Below are 18,436 nucleotides of genomic sequence, written 5' to 3'. Positions count from 1 at the left end.
CGGCAGGCTCTGAAGTCTGGGGGTGGGGTGGGGGGAGGGACTTAAACTCTGTTAAGGCAGCTGAGGGATGGGGAAAACAGGAGCCTGGTGGCTTCAGGGCAGGAGTGAGGAAATAGCCTTAGGTGAGCTCGCAGCCACTGGTTTGGCTGGCTGTGCCTGAACCTGTTTCTTGTTCACATACAGAAAAAGAAGACATTTTATGAAAAGATAAGGTTTTTAACATGTGCATGTGTGTGTGTGTGTACACATATGTTAACAGCACAGGTACTGGTGGCCCCCAATTATACAGGATACTAAGGGAGAGAAGACTTAGTTTTAAGGCTAGCCTGGACTGTACAGGGAGTTGAGAGGCAGCTAGGAAGTCAGTCAGGGCTACATAACAAGACCCTGTCAAAAGGAAAAGAAGGAGGAGAAGGAGCTGAAAAAACAAACAAACAAACAAACCTAAGACCTAAGGAAAAAAATAAAGAGATGAAGGAAACAAAGAAGCAAAAATAAATTAGAAATATCCCTGAGGCACCAGATCTGTCAGTGAAGGGCTTGCTGTTTGATCCTCAGAACACAGGGTTTTGGGGATTTGTTTTGTTTTGTTTAAAAAAAAAATCCGGGTGTGGCTACATGAGGATCCTTATGACTTGTTGGCCGGCCAGCATACTTGGTGAGCTCCAGGCAAGTGAAAGTGACAGAGCCTGTCTCAAAAACAAGACAGACAACTGAAAACTAACTCGTGAGTTTATACCCTCTGCCTTGCACATGGTACACACATGCACACGCACGCACACACATACATGCACACATGCTGATGTACCTGCACAAATACAAACATCCACACACATGCTCAGAGAAAGAGGAGATACTGCCCACCCTGACTCTGTTTGTTTGTTTCTTCTTTTTTAAATTGTTATTGTGTGTGCGCGCACACACACAGAGGTCAGAGGATAACTTCTAGGAGTTGGTTCTTCCCTTCCACTGTAGAATCTGCTGATCAAATTCAGGTTGTCAGGCAGTCCTTCCCCTATTTAAAAAAATAATTAGAAAAGAGACTTTTTTTTTCCTGAGACATGGTTTTACTAGCCCTGGCTGCCCTGAATATATACCATGCTGGCCTCTGCCTCTCAAACGCTGGGATTAAAGGTGTGCACCACCACACATGGCTAAACTCTATAGCTCTATAGCAGAAAAATATTCAACTTCAATCTCATCCTATTGTAGACAGTAGTTCTACTCTGTCAGCTGCCTGAGTTGGCTGTCTGTTTGACAAGTGAGGGCCAACTCAGACAACCACTGGCTAGTGTCACCTAGCCAGAGGTGAAAGAAGTGGACTCCATACCTGATGGACGTTCCCTTCCTCTCGGTAGCTTTGTTTGCTCTGGTCCCACTGGCTTTGCTGGCAGTGGGCTCTGCAGAGCTCCATTTTGCCATGTGCTGCCAGACTAGCTTCAAGTGGGATGTGAAATAACTTATAAAACTCTGACAACAGAGTTCCCCCTCCCGGGTTCTCAGAGCAAATCATGTAGGTTCCTAATGGCAACATTGGAAACAAGGCAAGTCCCCCCCCCCGCCCCCCAGCCCTAAGTAGCCCCTTCCACCACTTCTTAGCCATCTGTTTCCTGCATGCTGAATGTCGCAGGGAAACAGTGATGTCAGCTCTTCCATAGAAATCGACACCTCCCTGCTGGCCCCTCCCCTTCAATGCATATTTTTGTTCCCCTTTCTGGCTTTTGTCTTGCTGCTCGCTTAGGGACTCTGCTGCTTGGCATCAATTGTTGGCTTTCTTAATAAGTTTTAGCTATTTAAGTTTCATTGTGGCCTTCAAAGTGCACATGTCTCTTTGGGTCCATTTTTGGAAAATCCTTTGTTGTTTGGCTAAAAGCTAGAATGAGGGGTTTAGTGTTAACGGAGAGGGGCCATTTTGCTTTCTGTAGAAAGCATTGTTAAATGCAAGACTGTGAGGTATGCTCAGAGCCAACAATGGAGCCCTGCCTGGAACCCCAGTGCAGTAGCTTGAAAATCTGTACTGACTTGGGCACAGGGAATACACCTATGGCGCCATCTGTGAACATCCTGTATTCCCCCATCTGAAGCTGGACTTTTAAATGGGGCAGATTCCACCTCCCTTTCCTTCATGCCCTTAGAGACAATCTGGCTCTGAATGAAAGGGATAGTCTCTAGGGAAAGTATGAGTTTTGAAATATGAACCCTAAAAAGGTTTTTAAGCATATATATCTTTTAAGATTTAATTTAAAGGCTGGGCATGGTGGGTGGTGCACACCTTTGATAACGTTTGAGAGGCAAAGGCAAGAGGATCTCTGTGAGTTCGAGGTCAGACTGGTCTACATGCTGAGTTCCAGAACAGCCAGGACTACTTAGAGAGACCCTGACTCAAAAAACAACAACAACAACAAAAACAAAACTCAAAATTAATGTTAACAAAAGATTAGACTAATTACACTTTTAGAAATACTTTTAAAATTCCATATTCGTGTCCCTCAAGACCAAAATGAACGTGGAATAAAGGTTCAAATGGCTGCTTGCCCAGGCCCTGCAGGCAGTGGCCCATGGGGAACACGTGATCCTGCCCATGGGTCCTGCAAGTTGCGGGTAGGAGCCAATAGGGGCCATGCCGGCACCTCCTGCCAGGGTCTTCCTCAGAGACCTGCTTTCCAGGGCTTGTTGTGATGAGCGCCAGGTTAGGGGACTGCCAGGAAAGGCAGTTAAGGCAAGCCACGTGACTTTATTGTCCTCGGATTTCTTTTTCTGTTGCTCCCCCTCCCCTCGCAATGTCAACAGCGAGTATGAAGTTTTACTTTTTAAGTCAGAAGGCGGGGGTGGGGGGAGGGGGGAATGTAAAAACTTTTATGGGAACAGAGTGTCTGGAGTTGTTGAATTTTGTTCCCAACTTTATTTTGGAGGAAGCCTGGCAGTTTGCTTCCCTATGACGTCAGACTCTCCTTTGAGTCATTCTCAAGGGTGAAGGAACGGAGGCTGCTTTAGCAGAGTCACAGAGGTGTGCGTGGCTGTCTGCAGCGTGGGTATCAGGAAGTCAGACCCGGACTCAAGTTCGTCACTCAGAGCTTGGCTCCAGAGGCATGGATATTAAGAGCTCTGAGAACAGACACCTCAATCCTGCATGTCTCTCGTGCCTGCTTCTTTTATTCTTAGATACACACAATTATTTACTTTCTATGGCTGGTTGCATTAAAACAACAACAACAACAACAACAACAACAAACAGCTTTAAGAATCTTATCTGTTAGTAAATATATCTGGGGTGGGACCATGACCAACTTTCCAAGTTTCGAATTTCTTCAGTAATCTCCCAAAGAAACAAGACTTAAAACCCCAAATAAGGGTAGGGGTGTGTGTTGTGGTAAAAGTTTGAAATTACAGCGATAGCTGTGCTGTTTCCATATGGGCTTTAGGAGTAGGGAAAATCTGAACACAAAGCCTATGTCCATCTTTCATGGAGTGAGGGTGGGGGTGGGGGGAGCCTGGGCAGGAGGGAAGCCCTTTACATGCAACTGTCTGCCTGTCTGCCTGCCCTGCCTCGTCAAGGTGGGCTCAACTCTGAGTCTAAGTGTGAAGTAACTGTTCTGCTGGGCTACAGGAACAGACCCACTTAGCACAGACTGAAGTGTGTGTGTGTGTGTGTGTGTGTGTGTGTGTGTGTTCTCTGTGCTTTTAAAGGGGGACACTCATTCAAGGTGATCTAGACAGTGACGCGTTGTAAGTGCCCCAGGTGGCAGATGAAATTGTCAAGACTAGTTATTGCTTGTGAGCAACTTAAAGCAGCTTCAAGCATTGAGGTGGCCCTTCTGCCTGTAGCTCCTTCTGTTCATTTCCTGTTGTTGTCAAAAACCGGTCACAACAGACTTAGCAACGTAGCAGGAATCTACAGCACTACCCTTCCAGGCCTGGAAGTCCAACACCAGCCTCCTCACACTACTGTGAGAAGTGCGTTCCTTTCTAGAAGAGCTGAGAGAGAATCCATCTCCTTACCTGTGCTTCTTCCAGAAGTCATTCACACTCCTTGGCTTCTAAACCCTTCCTTCTTCTTTGAAGCCAGTGACACAACTTGTTTAAGCTGCCTTCTTCCTATGGTTGAAAAGGGGTCTCCAATAGACCACTGGGCTTAACTCTAGGACACTATCTCTACCTCCATGTCTTCAACTTAACCATGGCTACAAGACTCCAGAACGTAGAATGTAGGAGTCTCTGAAAGTTATCAGGTTCCTCACCAGCTCTTTCTGGAAGCTCTGAGATCTTCCCCAACCCCATCATTGGTGCCTGTGTGATGTTTATCAAGTTTTAAGCTGTTTAAAGACACCCTTCTATTGTGAATTCCTAGAAACAACAACAACAAAAAACTTGTTATGATCTGGGTTTGTGAAGAACTGGATAGTCTACTAGATGTGTGTCTGCCCTGTGTGTTGTACCCCGTGTTGCCTGATAGGACTCTGCTCAGCCAGAGATGCTAGGATTCCAGATTTTGTTTATTGAAACTGCCTCTCACCTTGCACAGTGTTGACTCATGTGTCTCTGAAAACAACTCTGGGAGACAGGTATTATGTTTTCATTAGCACATAATGATCACACATATTTATGGAGTACAATATGACATTTCAGTACAGCGTGCAGTGATCAGACCAGGATTAGCAGAATGTCTATCACCTGAAAGGTTGATCCGCTCTTTGTTTTAGAAACGTTTGAAAGTATCCTACCAACTCTTTGAAATATATAACTTATTATTGTCAAAGATAATTACCCAACTATGTTATCAAGCACTAAGTTAGTCCTAACCAGCTGTTCAGCTCCACACACTAACTGTCCTCTCTTGGACTCACATCTTTCTCAGCCTCCGGTAAGCATAAGTACTTCCTATGACTGTGAAACCAACGTCTTTAGCTCTCCACAGTAAACAGTGTTTGTCTTTCTCTCCTAGACATATTTTACATTGTTCCCAGGTTTATCCTTATTGCCAAAATGGCAGGATTTTCTTCTTTTATGGTTCAATAGCATGACAGTGTGTGTGTGTGTGTGTGTGTGTGTGTGTGTGTGTGTGTGTGTAAGAAAGAGACATTCACCTAGCTTGATACTTTATCTTGGTTATTATGAATTGTGCTTCAATACATAAAGAACTGTAGGAATTTCTTCCACATACTGATTTCCCCCCACACCCTCTTGTATATAAACCCAGAAGTGGAATTGCTGGATCACTGGTAATTCTATTCCTATTCCTCTGAGAACACTTTTCCATCCTGGCCATACTGAGTTTCGTTCCCACCAGCATTCTGAGGCTTCCTCTTTCTCTGTATTCCCACTGACACTGGTTATTTTTGCTTGTTTGATGGCAGTCATTCTAAGTAGGGTGAGATGGTAGCTTCTGTGGCTTTGGTTCACGTTTTCCTGATTGGTGATTTTGAAAATTGTTGTACACACTTTTAGCTCTTTGCATCTCTTTTGAGATACGTATATTCAGATTATTTGCACTGGTTTTTATTACTGAGACAGGCTCTCGTGTAGGCTCGAACTCACCATGAAACCAAGGGTGTGATCTTGGACTTGACCTTTGACTCTTGCCTCTATCTCCTGAGTGCCAGCATTACAAGTGTGTGTCTGTGTCCAGTTGATTCATTGTGGGGAATGGAGCCCAAGGCCTCTCACATGCTAGACAAGCACGCTATCCACTGAGTCACATGCCCAGCCCAGGCTCAAGTTCTAATTAATGAGTGGTTTTCAAATATTATTTCCTCCTGTTCTGCATGGCATCGCTCCCTATGTCTCTTACTTTGCTGAGATCTCCTCAGCTTTTGTCCTTGGATTCTGTGCTTTTGGGGTCCTGTCTTGAGATCTCTTCTCTGTGGTTTTCTTCTAGTTATTTCATAATTGGGGGGTCCCCCATTTCTCTTCAACCCATTTGGAGTTGATTTACTATGAGGTGAGAGGTACAGTAGTTGTTTTGCTGTTATGCATTTAGGTATCAAGTTTTCCTAGAACAAGTGATGGAAGAGACTGGCTGTATATAGTTTTGGTGCATTAGTAAGAACTTAGCTGGCTGTAAATCTGTTGGATTACTTCTGGGATTGGCATTTTGTCTTGTTATTTTGAGTATGTGGTTTTTGGGTTTTGGTTAATTTTGTTTTGTTTTTTGTTTTTTAAATGTCAAACATGCTGTTTTGGTCACTATAGCTTGGAAGTATGGTTGCACATAATAATGAAAAGTAGGTATTATTAGTAGCTTCATTCCTTAGGCTTTAATTATTTATGTATTTTGTAGTGATAGAGATAGAATCCAAGGCACTGAGGAAGCCAGGAAAGTTCTCAATCACCAAGGTAGACCCAGTAGTTGTTTTTAATTATGGCAAAATATGCATAACATAAGATATAGCATTTTACCATCTTGAAGTCTACAGTTTAGCAGTACTGAACACATTCACATTCTTTTGTTTTGTTTTGTTTTGTTTTGTTTTGTTTGTTTTTTGTTTTTGTTTGTTTTATCAAGACAGGGTTTCTCTATATAGCCCTGGCTATCCTGGAACTCACTCTGTAGACCAGGCTGGCCTCGAACTCAGAAATCCCCCTGCCTCTGCCTCCCAGGTGTGCCACCACTGCCCGGCCACAGTCACATTCTTGCGCAATGGCCACCATGTCCATCTTCTGAATCACTTCACCTTCCTTAACTGAGCCCTGTCCCCATTGAATGCTAACTCTCTGGTCTCCCTTCCACAGACCCAGAATCCCCAATCTAGTTTCCATCACTAGGGGTGTGGCTCTAAAGACTGTACAGGCATAGGAGGGAAGTATTTGTCTGTTTGTGGCTATATTCCTTAACTTATAAGACCATTTTTTCAATGATAAAAGAAAAAAACTACCTAAGTAGTAGTTCAAAGTTAGGCCCATCTCACTCTGTTTAACTGTGTGATCCCATCTAAATTCCCCTGTAGGCAAACAGAGCTATCAGTCGACAACAGTGGAGAACTCAATGTCTTGCCATTCATTTGCCATGTTCAGATCAAAGAGCCAGGAGAACAACCTGGTATTATGAGTGACACATGAATAACCCCAGAATCTAGGAGGCTGAGGCAGGAAGATCTCAAGTTCTAGACTCCCCTGAACTATAGATTATAGAAGATTCCAGGCCAGCCTGTCTGGGCAGTAAGACCCCATCTGGAGCGAATTGGTTAGACTTGACTTGGTAGGACCTCAGGGAGAATAGTTGGAGATGGTGAAAGAACAAACATTCCAGGATCACCAGATGGTATACGAGAAAGGAGATTCTCAAATACTCAACCAGATGATTCACCCAGTTCAGGAGGCCTTCCTTGATGAAGGAATTTATAGACCCTCACCTAGAGAGCCTCTGAGTCCTCACACCTTATACAGACAGGCTCAAAGGCTCTGGGAGGTTAAAGGCACCATCAATTATACTTACCTTAATGGTAAGTTAGTATTCTAATCAGCTTCAGTCTTCCTAAAGCAAACTTAAAATTTACTAAAGAGATGAGCTTCATAGAGCAGAAAAGATACTTCTGAAGGACAGACACTTGAGTGAGATGGGGTGGGGGTGAGATATCTGGCATGTCCTAAAATCCCACTGGGCAGAAAGTGAAAGATGGAAGGACCTGGCATGGAGAGTCCAGATGCCTCACCTCTGCCTCTAGGTCCCAGCATTGCTGCCCATTCTGATGCCAGCACAGACCAGCTGGTCACTCATTCCCACTCCCAAGGTTTCCGGCCCTGTGAAACCTCTACTACCTCTCACCTCCACCAGCTGTCAGCATTCCTTGAGTCCACGCAAATGAGCCCCTTGCAAACTGTGACCATTGATTCCTTCTCTGCAGTAGGCCTGCAGGGCTAGACTCTTCCTTAAGGCTCTGAGACAGAGGCATCTATATCGATGTCCAGCTTCTAGGAGCCTTGACTGTGGCCCCATCATATCACTTGTGTTCATCCCCTGCCTTCTCCCCTCAAATCTTCATCTCCCTCCTCCACTATCTAGAAAGACCCCGTGGTCACAATAAGACCACTTAGGTTACCCAAGAGAACTTCCTCATCTCAAGATTTTTTTTTAGTTGGTCACATGTGCAAAGTCCCTTTTGCCATATAAGGCAGCAGTCAAGGATTTCAGGAATAAGGATGTAGACCTCTTCGAGGGGATGGGGAGAATTACTCAACCAACCACAAACTTTTATTTTCCTTCTAGAACATATGGTCAGTTCCATGGTAACGGTAACTTGGTGTTATAGGTGCAGGATGAGAAGGACATCCAATGCAACCGACATTTATGATACTCTTACCACGCATCAGCCACTGAGTCAGAAGGAACAGAGGAGGGAACAAGCATTTTCTCTCCCTAAGGGAGAAGAATCATAATCTCATCCCAAGCTGTTCTTCACACACATCCCAGTAGGAAGTGGATAACATCAAGTCTGACTCAGAGGAGTGGAATTGGTGTTAGATGAGTGGTCTCTCCCTGAAGGGAAGATACTCTAGATTAGAGGCCCTGGGTACACAAAGGCATAGAGGTATAACACAGTCACACCAGACCGATATTCTCAGGAGACCACTAGGGGGAAGGGGCTTCCTTGCATGGGCTATGGTTGTAGGAACAGGTACTGTCTGACCAAGAGTCTTCCAGGGAGAAGAGAAGAGTTGGGACAAACCTGTCGCCCTAAGCACTCAAACGATCAAAGAGGAGTCTCAAAAGACCCACACTTTAAAACTACCATGTCCCTTTTGTGGTTTCTGTCACTGCTGCTGAGAAGACATTGTCCCCAGTCAAGAAATAAACTTCTTTGGATTGGAGGGACATCTGCCTCCAGGTAATTATAAAGCAGAGTTTCAAAATTTGTCCCTTGTATTTGTAATCTTAGGAAATATGGCTTTGCTCTGTCCTGTGGACGATAACCAGAAGGATGTTCAACGATTCAAATCCAAGTCTCCTTGGAGGTGAAAAGCTGTGTGACACCTCCCTCCAGCTGCTTCCTGGTCATGCTCCTGTTCCATCCCCCTTTTTGCCCTCCAGTGCTTTTAGGAATGACTGTCATCCCTTCTCAAGCAGATATCTACTGGTTTTTTCTGATTTCTACCTCATTTAAGCTTGGCCTTCTGTGGTCCTGGTCCACTCAGTGGCTGTCTCTACCTCAAAGCAGTGTCCTTTCCCCTTCCCTGTCTTTGTCTCTTGGGAGACTTCAAGGTTCCTTGGCGTTAGACCCCCCTCAGCCCAGTGCCCACCTCCTCCTCTAAAACTATAAAAATTCAAAGTAATTAAGCCTTACTTCACCAGAGGGCAGATACTCAAAATGTTTTTAATCACGTGTAACTAGAAAACAGCGTAGACAGGGACAAGATAGGGTGTGATGGTCACGCGAGAGGGCTCCAAAACAGCATTCACTCTAGAATCTCATCACATCTTTACCAGAGTGGCTCTTGCTTTGTGTGTTTCACTTCCATCCCAGACTTCACATGTCTTGATCCCCGGGGTATTCAAGATTAGGTAGTAGGGCCTTTAAGATGTGAGCCCAATGGCAGATCCTAAGGTTAACTGACAGTTTTTTCTCTTGAGGCATCATGGAGCACCAGGCTCATTAGCTTCCTGCCTCTCCGTAGGATTTGATTGCTTCCATTCACACAAGATCCTGCTATCACATTATAAGGTCCTTACCAAGGCTGGGTCATTGTTAGCACCATATCCATGAACCTCCAAAATGGTCAGCCAACTTCTTTAATGAAGTTAGCCTGCCTCGGGTGTGTTTCATTGTACTAAACCAAAACCAATGGCGACTCTTTCTGTGACTCGGTTTGCTTCTGGGTGAAATGTCAGAATCTTGGTATCTGAGATAAACACCATGATCAAAAGCAACTTGCAAAGCATTACTTCCACTTATGTGTCCCAATCATCATTCATCATCATGAAGAGAACTCAAGACAGAAGCCGGAGGCAGGAACTGGAGCCGAGACCGTGGGGAAGCATTGCTTACTGGCTTGCTCCCCATGGCTTGAGCAACCTGCTTTCTTATAGCACCCAGGACCACCTGCCCAAGGATGTAACCAATTGTAGTGAGTTGAGCCCACCCAAATCAATCACCAATAAAAAAAATGCATGACAGACTTGCTACAGGCCAATTTTATGGATGCGTTTTCCCAATTCAGAGTCCCTCTTTGGGGCTGGAGAGATAGCTCAGAGGTGGTCATCAGATGGTGGCTCACAACCATCTGTAATGGGATCCGATGCCCTCATCTGGTATGTCAGCGACAGCGTGCTCATATACATAAAATAGATAAATAAGTCTTTTAAAAAATGGCCCTCTTCTCAGATATGCCTCTAGCTTGTGTCAAGTTGGAAAAAAACCCTATCATACACTATGAGAGGATTTAGAAAATATAGAGTCCCATCTCACACAGTTGTCACTTCATTGGTCAGTTACCCATCTGGCCTGATCTATCGAGCAGAATCTTTTGTGTTGCAGAAAGCTCCCTAGTGCCGTCGAATGTAGCCGTTAGTAGCCATATCTGACTATTGAGCCGTGAATGGTGCCAGGGTTACTGAAAGAATGAAGTTTTTCTTTTAATTCATTTAAATGCATATAGGGTGTGTGGGCCCTTGCCCTTGTGTTGCGCTGTGGGCATGGGTACTGACGTTTGCGCATATACTAAAAATACACATATAAGATGATTCTCATCACTTCTTCACACACACACAAAATGATAGGATGCTATTGTAGTCAGAATGTCTAAAGCTGTCATGAAACACTATGACCACAAAACAAGTTAGGGAGGAAAGAGTTTATTTATTTGGTTTACACTTCCATATCGGTCGCTGTTCTTCGTCAAAGGAAGGCAGGACAGGAACTCAAGCAGGGCAGGAAGGTGGAGGCAGGAGCTGATGCTGAGGCCACGAAAGGATGTTGGTTACTGGCTTGCTCCTCATGGCTTGCTCAGCCTACTTTCTTATAGAACCCAGGACTACCAGATCAGGGGTAGCACCTTTCACAATGGGCTAACCCCCCTTCCCCTCCCCCCCACCCCATCTCTAATTAAGAAAATGCCCTACAGCTGGATATTATGGAGGTATTTTTCCAATTGAGGTTCCCTCCTCTCAGATGACTTTAGCTGTGTCAAGTTGACATAAAACTAGCCAGCACAGATGCATATATTTTGAAAGATGCTGATTTCAAATAACCGTAAATCTTGGAGAACTATCCATGTTTACACTTGTAAGTTCATATTATTCTTTTTTTACCACATGGAATTCTGCTGCACAGCTTTTTAAAAAAAATAAATAAATTCAGTAACATTTTCCTGCTATTGAAGATATAAAAGATTCTAAAGTGTATGACAAAAAAAAAATCTCCCTCCTATTCCCAAAACATATCTTCCTATTCCTGTCCCCAAAATCAATGGGTTAATTTTTAAGGTAATATTTTCATATTTTTAATAAAAATATCACAATGTATTTAGTTAGTTCTCTATTATGGATCATTATGTTATAAGTGCCCTTTAGACACTTCTCATTGACTAAATATAAATAAATTGATCATTTATTGAACATGTAGCCTGAGCTATGCATTGTTTATGTCAGTAATTTCTATTAGCTTTAGCTTATTGGATATTAATTTCTGTTTCACTTTGCTTAGGCTGAGGATAAATTTTGCTAGCCACAAGCTGCAAATTATAGTTCAGCCTTGTTTTTCAGGATTTATGAGGGATGTTATCCAGTCAGTCAGTGTTCTCTGAGCCAGAGTCTAAGGGAAGAGGTCAAGGCAGGGGCTAAGGGTCAGTCCGAAGCTGTTTGGCCCCTGTCCCCACTTATCTATGGTATCTTGACCACCAGGTTACCTGAGCTAACCTGGCTCCAACCACAAAGACCCAGGTAGTGTGATGAAAGCAGGTGAGAAGACGTGGCGGCTCAAACTTAAAGAATACACTGACGTGGAATACCTCCATCTTGGATGGAATAACAACCCTAGTGTGCTTTAGTAGAGCATCACAGGATGACTGTACACGTAGCATCTTACATGGGCAAAATGAGATGGTCTAAACAGACTGTGCTACTTAGCCCTTCGATGGCTTCCTAACATGCTCAGGACAGACCCTGACTCCATCTACACCACACATATCAGCCTCTCAGATACCTGCCTCTTCCACGGCCTCAATGGACAATGCCTCCCAGCTAAGCTAGCATTAGCCACACTGGGCGCTCCTATAGATGTGCCCAGTTCCTCTCACCTCCAGCCTCCATACGTGCTCTTTCCCCTATGTGAGCAATCGCCACACCATTCTATGTAACTCTGACTTGGGCCTCACTGACCCTTATAGACTTGAGCTTAGATGTCTCCTCCTCCGACATGCCCTCTCACACTGCTCTGAGGAAGAAGAAATATCCAGCCCATGCTTTCCTGATTTCACCCCCAATGTCCTCCCAACAAGGCTCTCCTCACTTCCTAACACTGACTGAATGCTCTCCTCCAACCTGCCCCTACCTCATCCTACACCCTAGAGAGGATCTTGGGTCAACTCCATGAGGCAAGAAACCACGTGTCCTGCCTCATCGCCTGATCAACAATACTTAGAAAAAAATGCTTAGATGTTGAAAGAGTGGCTGGATCTAGGATACAGCCATACTGTGTTGGGCCTGTGCGTCTGAGAGGTGAGGGTGGTGGAGGTGTCTCTGTGAACATTCAGCACATGAGTGCATTTGTATGCATCTATGCAGATCCCTATGGCAACCGGAGGCTGGAGAGGAATCCACTGATGGAACCCAGGCTGAGTCTTTGCCTGCATGTTAATTATCATCTGGTCTTAGGCTAGTGTGCGTCTCTGATTATCAGTTTCTTCTGGCGGCTCACACCTGACAACAGTGGAGACTGTTCCCATAGGGAAAAGAGCGGGGACACGGCACTTAGCACACGCCCCTAGAGCTCCAGTGTGGCTAATGCTAACACGGAGCTGAGATGCATTGTTCACTGAGGCTGCTGAGGAAGCGGGGATCTGAGAGCGAAGGGCTTATATGTTCTGAAGATTGAGATTTCAAGCCCATTGTGAGATACATAGTGAGACTCTCTATGCAAAGCAAATATAACTAAAAAGAGGGTTGGAAACCAGGTAATGCATGCAAGACTTGGACCTTCAGAAGAGACAGCAAGCATCGCCACTACCCTATAGTTTAGACTTCTGCTCAGGAAGCAAAACTGGCCCCAGAGGCTGTGCTTTCTTCTATGCTGTGAATTCGATGTCTCCTGCACATACTGCCATCACCACTGTGGAAGGAAATCAGGAGTGCTGCTTTCCCTAACATATCCTCCACAAGCCTATACCCTCCCCCAGCCTTGCCAGCCCCAACTGTCTCCGCCAACAGCACCTCTGCTGCCAACAAGGCCTCTGAGCAGAACATCAGGTGTGCAGTCGGGGCTGCTGTGGGACCCCCTTCTGACACTGGACTGGGGTTACCCTGCGCCAAGACAAACACAGACACAAGTGAGCGCGAAGCTAAATGTGGCGTTTTAGAGCTGAACGGATCTTAGCAAACCTTAAGCCAAGCCTCTCGCTTAACGCAAGGCGAACCTGAGGCCCTTGGAGGGTGAAGTCATTTGCTTGAGAAGATGCAGCTGCCTTTTTGGCTGCCTGTTGGTGTTGGCCAGAAATAACAGGTCAGTGAGTTTCTCACAAGGCCCAGGAGTCCAGGGAGATGGGGCGTCAGAGGATGGTGCCTTTAGATGGGGGGGGGGGGGGGGTAGTTCTCAGCCTACCTCATAGCTTGAGAAAAATGGCCCTTTTTTAATTTAGCAGGTTAAAAGGAATGTCATAATATTAATGGAACCGAAATATATCCAAAACATACTAGGGTTTAAAAAAATAAAAGCTTACAAGCCCCCTACATAATGTAATTGCATTTTTACCAAAAACATAAGGAAATCTACATACACAATACCAATGCCTTCCTTCTGATAGATGCCTCTCTCTCCTGAATACACGGATGTGTTTGCCTGTTCCCTGAATTTGCTGTTGCCGCTTTACCAGGGAGCATCCATAATGCTTAGAGTTTGAAAATGCAATAAATGTTGTTTTCATTGTATCAAAGCACACCTAGTCCCCTAAGGTAGTTCAACATGAAACTAAATGTGTGTTGTGTATGTGTGTGCTCAGGCATATGTGCGCATGTTTGTGGAGGCCAGAGAAGGACATTCACTGGGTGTCCTCTGCTATCCTTATTCCCCTGGGCTGGGACCTCTCAGTGAAGCTGGAGCTGGCTATTTTTCAGCTGGGTGGGCAGCCAGCGAGCCCCATCAGTCTTCCTATCGTCACTATCATCTCCCCACAGCTACCATGCTTAGCTCCTTAGGCAGAGACACTAGGGTTCTCAACTCAGGCTCTATCTGTATGGCACTCTTACTCAGTGAGCCATCGCCCAACCCAGAATTAGCACAGCTTCCTTTATTCCAAAATTTCACCATCTGTAGCGACACTCCTCAAGGGAAGCCCTTGTCTATAAAAAGCCACAGTCCAATTTTGAACTCCTATTTAAAAAAAAAAAACTATTAAATTTCCATTTGACTCTACAAAGTCAGGTCCCTCTGACTTAGCCGCAGAGAACAGATCCTCTCAGGTTCGCGTGCCAAGTTCAAGTTGCACAGACGAGGTCCTGGCCTGGGATGACTCCACAGAGACCAGGCATCCCTCCTGCCTGTCCTATCCTGAGGCACCAGGCCTGACTCATAGTCCCTAGAGCCGCTGCTCAGGACTCAGGGTAGAGCAGATTCAGATCATTTGGCCCAACACCCTGAAATCCCTAACAAGGAATAGAGCTTTGGTTTGAGGTGGTTGCTGTACAAAAGCCTGGTTAGCTGGCTGCTCTGGCCAGCAGCCACCTCCTAACATTAGTGAGAGACTTGCACAATACCTACAGAGTGTAGGACGGAGCTGATTTGATTTGTCAAAAGGATGTCCGAGTTAGTAGACGGCTGGAGACCAGGCTGACATGTTGGAGTAGGAAAAACAGAAGAAGAGGCCTTTTGCATATGCTAAAGTACTTGCTCTGAATTTCATTTGTTCTTCAAACTTCAACAAAGTAGGTGAGGTAGGTAGTTATTAGACTCGGTATACAAAGAGGACATCTGTTCCCCAAGGACACAGAGCTGTCAATACCAAAGCCGTGCCCTAGATTCCCTCTCCCAGGAGGCTGTAAAGTCTATCTATGTCGTGTGTGCATTTAAAGCCCTTGTAGGAACCAGAACACCTGTATACTAGTCCCATGATTTGGAAGGGTCCCCTCCCTGTACCTCAGCTTCCTCCTCTAGAAAAGGAGATAACGATAGCTTGCCGTGGTCGGCCACAGGATCTGGCAAGACAAAGGCACAAAAAAATAAATACCACATCTCCAAAAATCTTGAGTTGCTAAAGGAATATGAAACTCGCACAGTTTCTTCAGTTGCAGTGCGGAGGGGATGTTTGGTGGAGTAATTTTCTCCATGCAGCAATGTTATTTTAAGACTGGATAAACGTAATACAGCTCACAGCAACCCAATACCCCACCAGCCATTTCGCTAGGAAGCCAAGCCCTTCTATTTTCACACCCCTTGTTCTGGTTAGAGTAGACTCAGCTCTGAAGAGAAGTAATGACGTTTCCAAGAAAGTGTGGAATTCTTGGCCTGCAGCCCTTCAGCTTGGCAACCCCTGACTTGCAGTGGGCTTGAGTTAGGGGCTTGGAGGGAATAGTTGCTGTGGGGCCCTACTCTAATCTTAAGAAATTGGTTTTGCCTGTTTATGTTAAGGGATATTAAGGACAAGTAATTTTATTTCTGAGGTAAGCTGGGCCACTAGAGAGGCCTGAGGGGAGGGCTTGGGGCTCCTCAGCCCACTTTGGCCAGGCAGCCCTGCTTGTCAGTGTTCTTTGATTTAGTCTTTGGAAAACATTTATCTAAACAAAGTATTACATGCTTTTTTGTTAGAAGAGTTGGAGCTCACTGCATGCAAATCAGAAGTAAAACTTCTTCCTGCGTGAAGGTCACCTCCCCAGATAGCCACTCAGCTCCCAGTCCTTCCGGGTTTTCCTCTGATCATCTCCTCAGCAATTCCTTCTGGGGGCTCTGCCACCCTCAGGCTCACACCCTGGAACTTCTCTTCCAGAGACACAGAATCAATGATTTGTCAAACCCAAACAAGCAAACAAACTGCACACAGTTTGTCTGTAATGTGATAGCTTGTACTGGGATGAATAAAATAGAAATTTTATTTTCAGTGGAAACAGTAAAGAAATAAGGCAGAGTCCTCGAGCTGGCATTATTCATTTTACTTTTATTGTTTTTAAGTGTGTGTGTGTGTGTGTGTGTGTGTGTGTGTCTGTCTGTCTGTCTGTCTGTCTGTCTGTCTGTCTGTCTGTGTCAAGGTACGTGCTCATACGTGCAAGTACCTCTGGAGGTCAGAGGTGACAGATCCTCTGGAGCAGAGGTGACAGGAAATTGTGAGCCAGTTAACATAGATGCTGGGAGCAGAAGTTGTACCTTCTGCGAAAGCAGTATCACTTAGCCACTGAGCCATGTCTCCGATGCCACACTTCCACAAGTATTATTATTCCTTTATGTTCCCCTCGCCCCCATCTCCTATTTCCCCTGGTACTGGAAATGGAACCCAAGCTGTGCACATCTTGGCCACTGCGCTACATCCCCAGCCCTCTCGTGATGTTTATTTTTAATTTGAGACATATCCTAAGTTTCCTAGGCTTGCCCTGAACTCACTCTGTAGCCTGCCATGGCTTTGAACACGATGTGCTCCTTCTGTATCAGCCTCTGGAGTATCTGGGATTAGAAGACCGTTCCATCAGGCCCTAGAAAGAGAAGTGTCTCTTATATGAGCATTAGTAACACAGAATAACTCTAGTCACCAAAGATATGTCACAATGAATATGAGAGGAAAAGGAAGACTAAGAAAGGACAGGGGGAAAGGAAAGGGGACAGGAAAAAATAGAAATTGAAAACAGATACAGGCAAATCAAAGTAACTTTAGAATACTGGAAGAAGTTAGCAGCATGGGAGTCCTGCCCTTGTTAAAGGCAGTCAATGTGATATATAGCAAGATTCTTCTCTAAACACCACTTACATTTTTTTCTATTTCTTTCATTGTGTGTGTGTGTGTGTGTGTGTGTGTGTGTGTGTGTGTGTGTGTGTGTGTGTGTGTGTTGAGTCTTATTTTTACTTTTGGTTAGGTTTTAGACAGAGTCTATGTATTCTAGGATGGCCTTGAACCCCTGCCTTGACCTCCAGAGTGCTGAGATTGTAAGTATCCACCCCAACATCTGGCTAAACTTTCGTTTCTTTATGTGTAAAATGAGGATTATTATGTTTGCTTGGGGGACTGGGGAAATGATCCAGTTAGTAAAGTCCTTGCTGTGCAAGCAATGAAGATCTAAAAAAAACAACCAAACAGATGTAGTGGTACATGCTTGTAATCCCAGCACTGGGGAGGCAGAGACAAGTGGATCCCTCGGGCTCCCTCTAGTCAACTGAGCCTACTTAGTGAGCTCTAGATCCCAGTGATAAACCCTGTCTTAAAAAACACAGTCTAGCTGAGAACCGGAATTGTGGTGAGCCAGAAGGATTGTCATGACATGGTAGAATGTATATTTCTTGTCTCTCCATAGAATAATTTAAAAATGACCACACCAAACAAGACACCTCCTGGTGCTGATCCTAAGCAGTTGGAGAGGACAGCAACAGTCAGGGAAATTGGGTCTCAGGCTGTTTGGTCACTCTCTTCCTGCAAACCAGGGTTTGGAGTGGATCAACTACGGGATGACAATCTAGAAACTTAGTGGCAATCTGATGGCTCTCAGCCTCATTTAGTGAACATCCAATTCAGAAGAAAAACAACAGTGAAGACATTATGTATTTATGCAGACTATAAGTCTGATGAAATCTACACTCCAAGCAAAATCTCAGTCAGAGTAGGAAATAATTTTCACAACCTTCAAGAAATCTGGCAACTTGAATTGGTGAAACCAAGTGGCTGGATTCACGTTCCTTTAACTGACAATCATAAGAAGCCAACTCGCACATTCATGATACAGATTGCTGTTCTAGCCAAACATCAGAATGGAAGAGATACCCACATGAGACAAATTAAAATATACACACCAGTGGAAGAGATCTCCGTTGGGAAATTCCCTAGATGCACAACCATTGATTTCATGATGTATCATTCAATACGGTGACTTTAAAATAGACAGAAGTGAACAGACATTTGTTTTTTTCCTATCATTGGATAGTATATCAAGTATCTTTGGTGAAAAATTGTGTTACTTTGCAATTTTACATACATTTAAAAATAATTTAGATAAATAACTTTTAGGTCATGTCTGTTTTTTATATATAAACTCATATATTTTATGTTGCCAAAAATGAAAAACAAACAAACAAACAAAGCAAAAACCAAAAAAAAAAAA

The 18,436-nt window shown here is 44.5% G+C and overlaps 1 protein-coding gene and 1 pseudogene across 1 annotated transcript in view; both read left to right on the top strand.

Annotated features, from left to right (window-relative positions):
- Positions 1 to 18,436, top strand: part of Arhgap31 (Rho GTPase activating protein 31) — a 111,601-nt gene that overhangs the window by 9,522 nt on the left and 83,643 nt on the right. The gene's annotated exons all lie outside the window — the stretch shown is intronic.
- Positions 17,648 to 18,222, top strand: LOC110311620 (annotated as a pseudogene).

This window comes from Mus caroli, chromosome 16 (genome assembly GCF_900094665.2).
Source record: "Mus caroli chromosome 16, CAROLI_EIJ_v1.1, whole genome shotgun sequence".
In the NCBI taxonomy this organism is placed as follows: Eukaryota; Metazoa; Chordata; class Mammalia; order Rodentia; family Muridae; genus Mus; species Mus caroli.
Note: the sequence above shows the minus strand (reverse complement) of the source record. Positions and strands in the feature narration are given on the sequence as shown.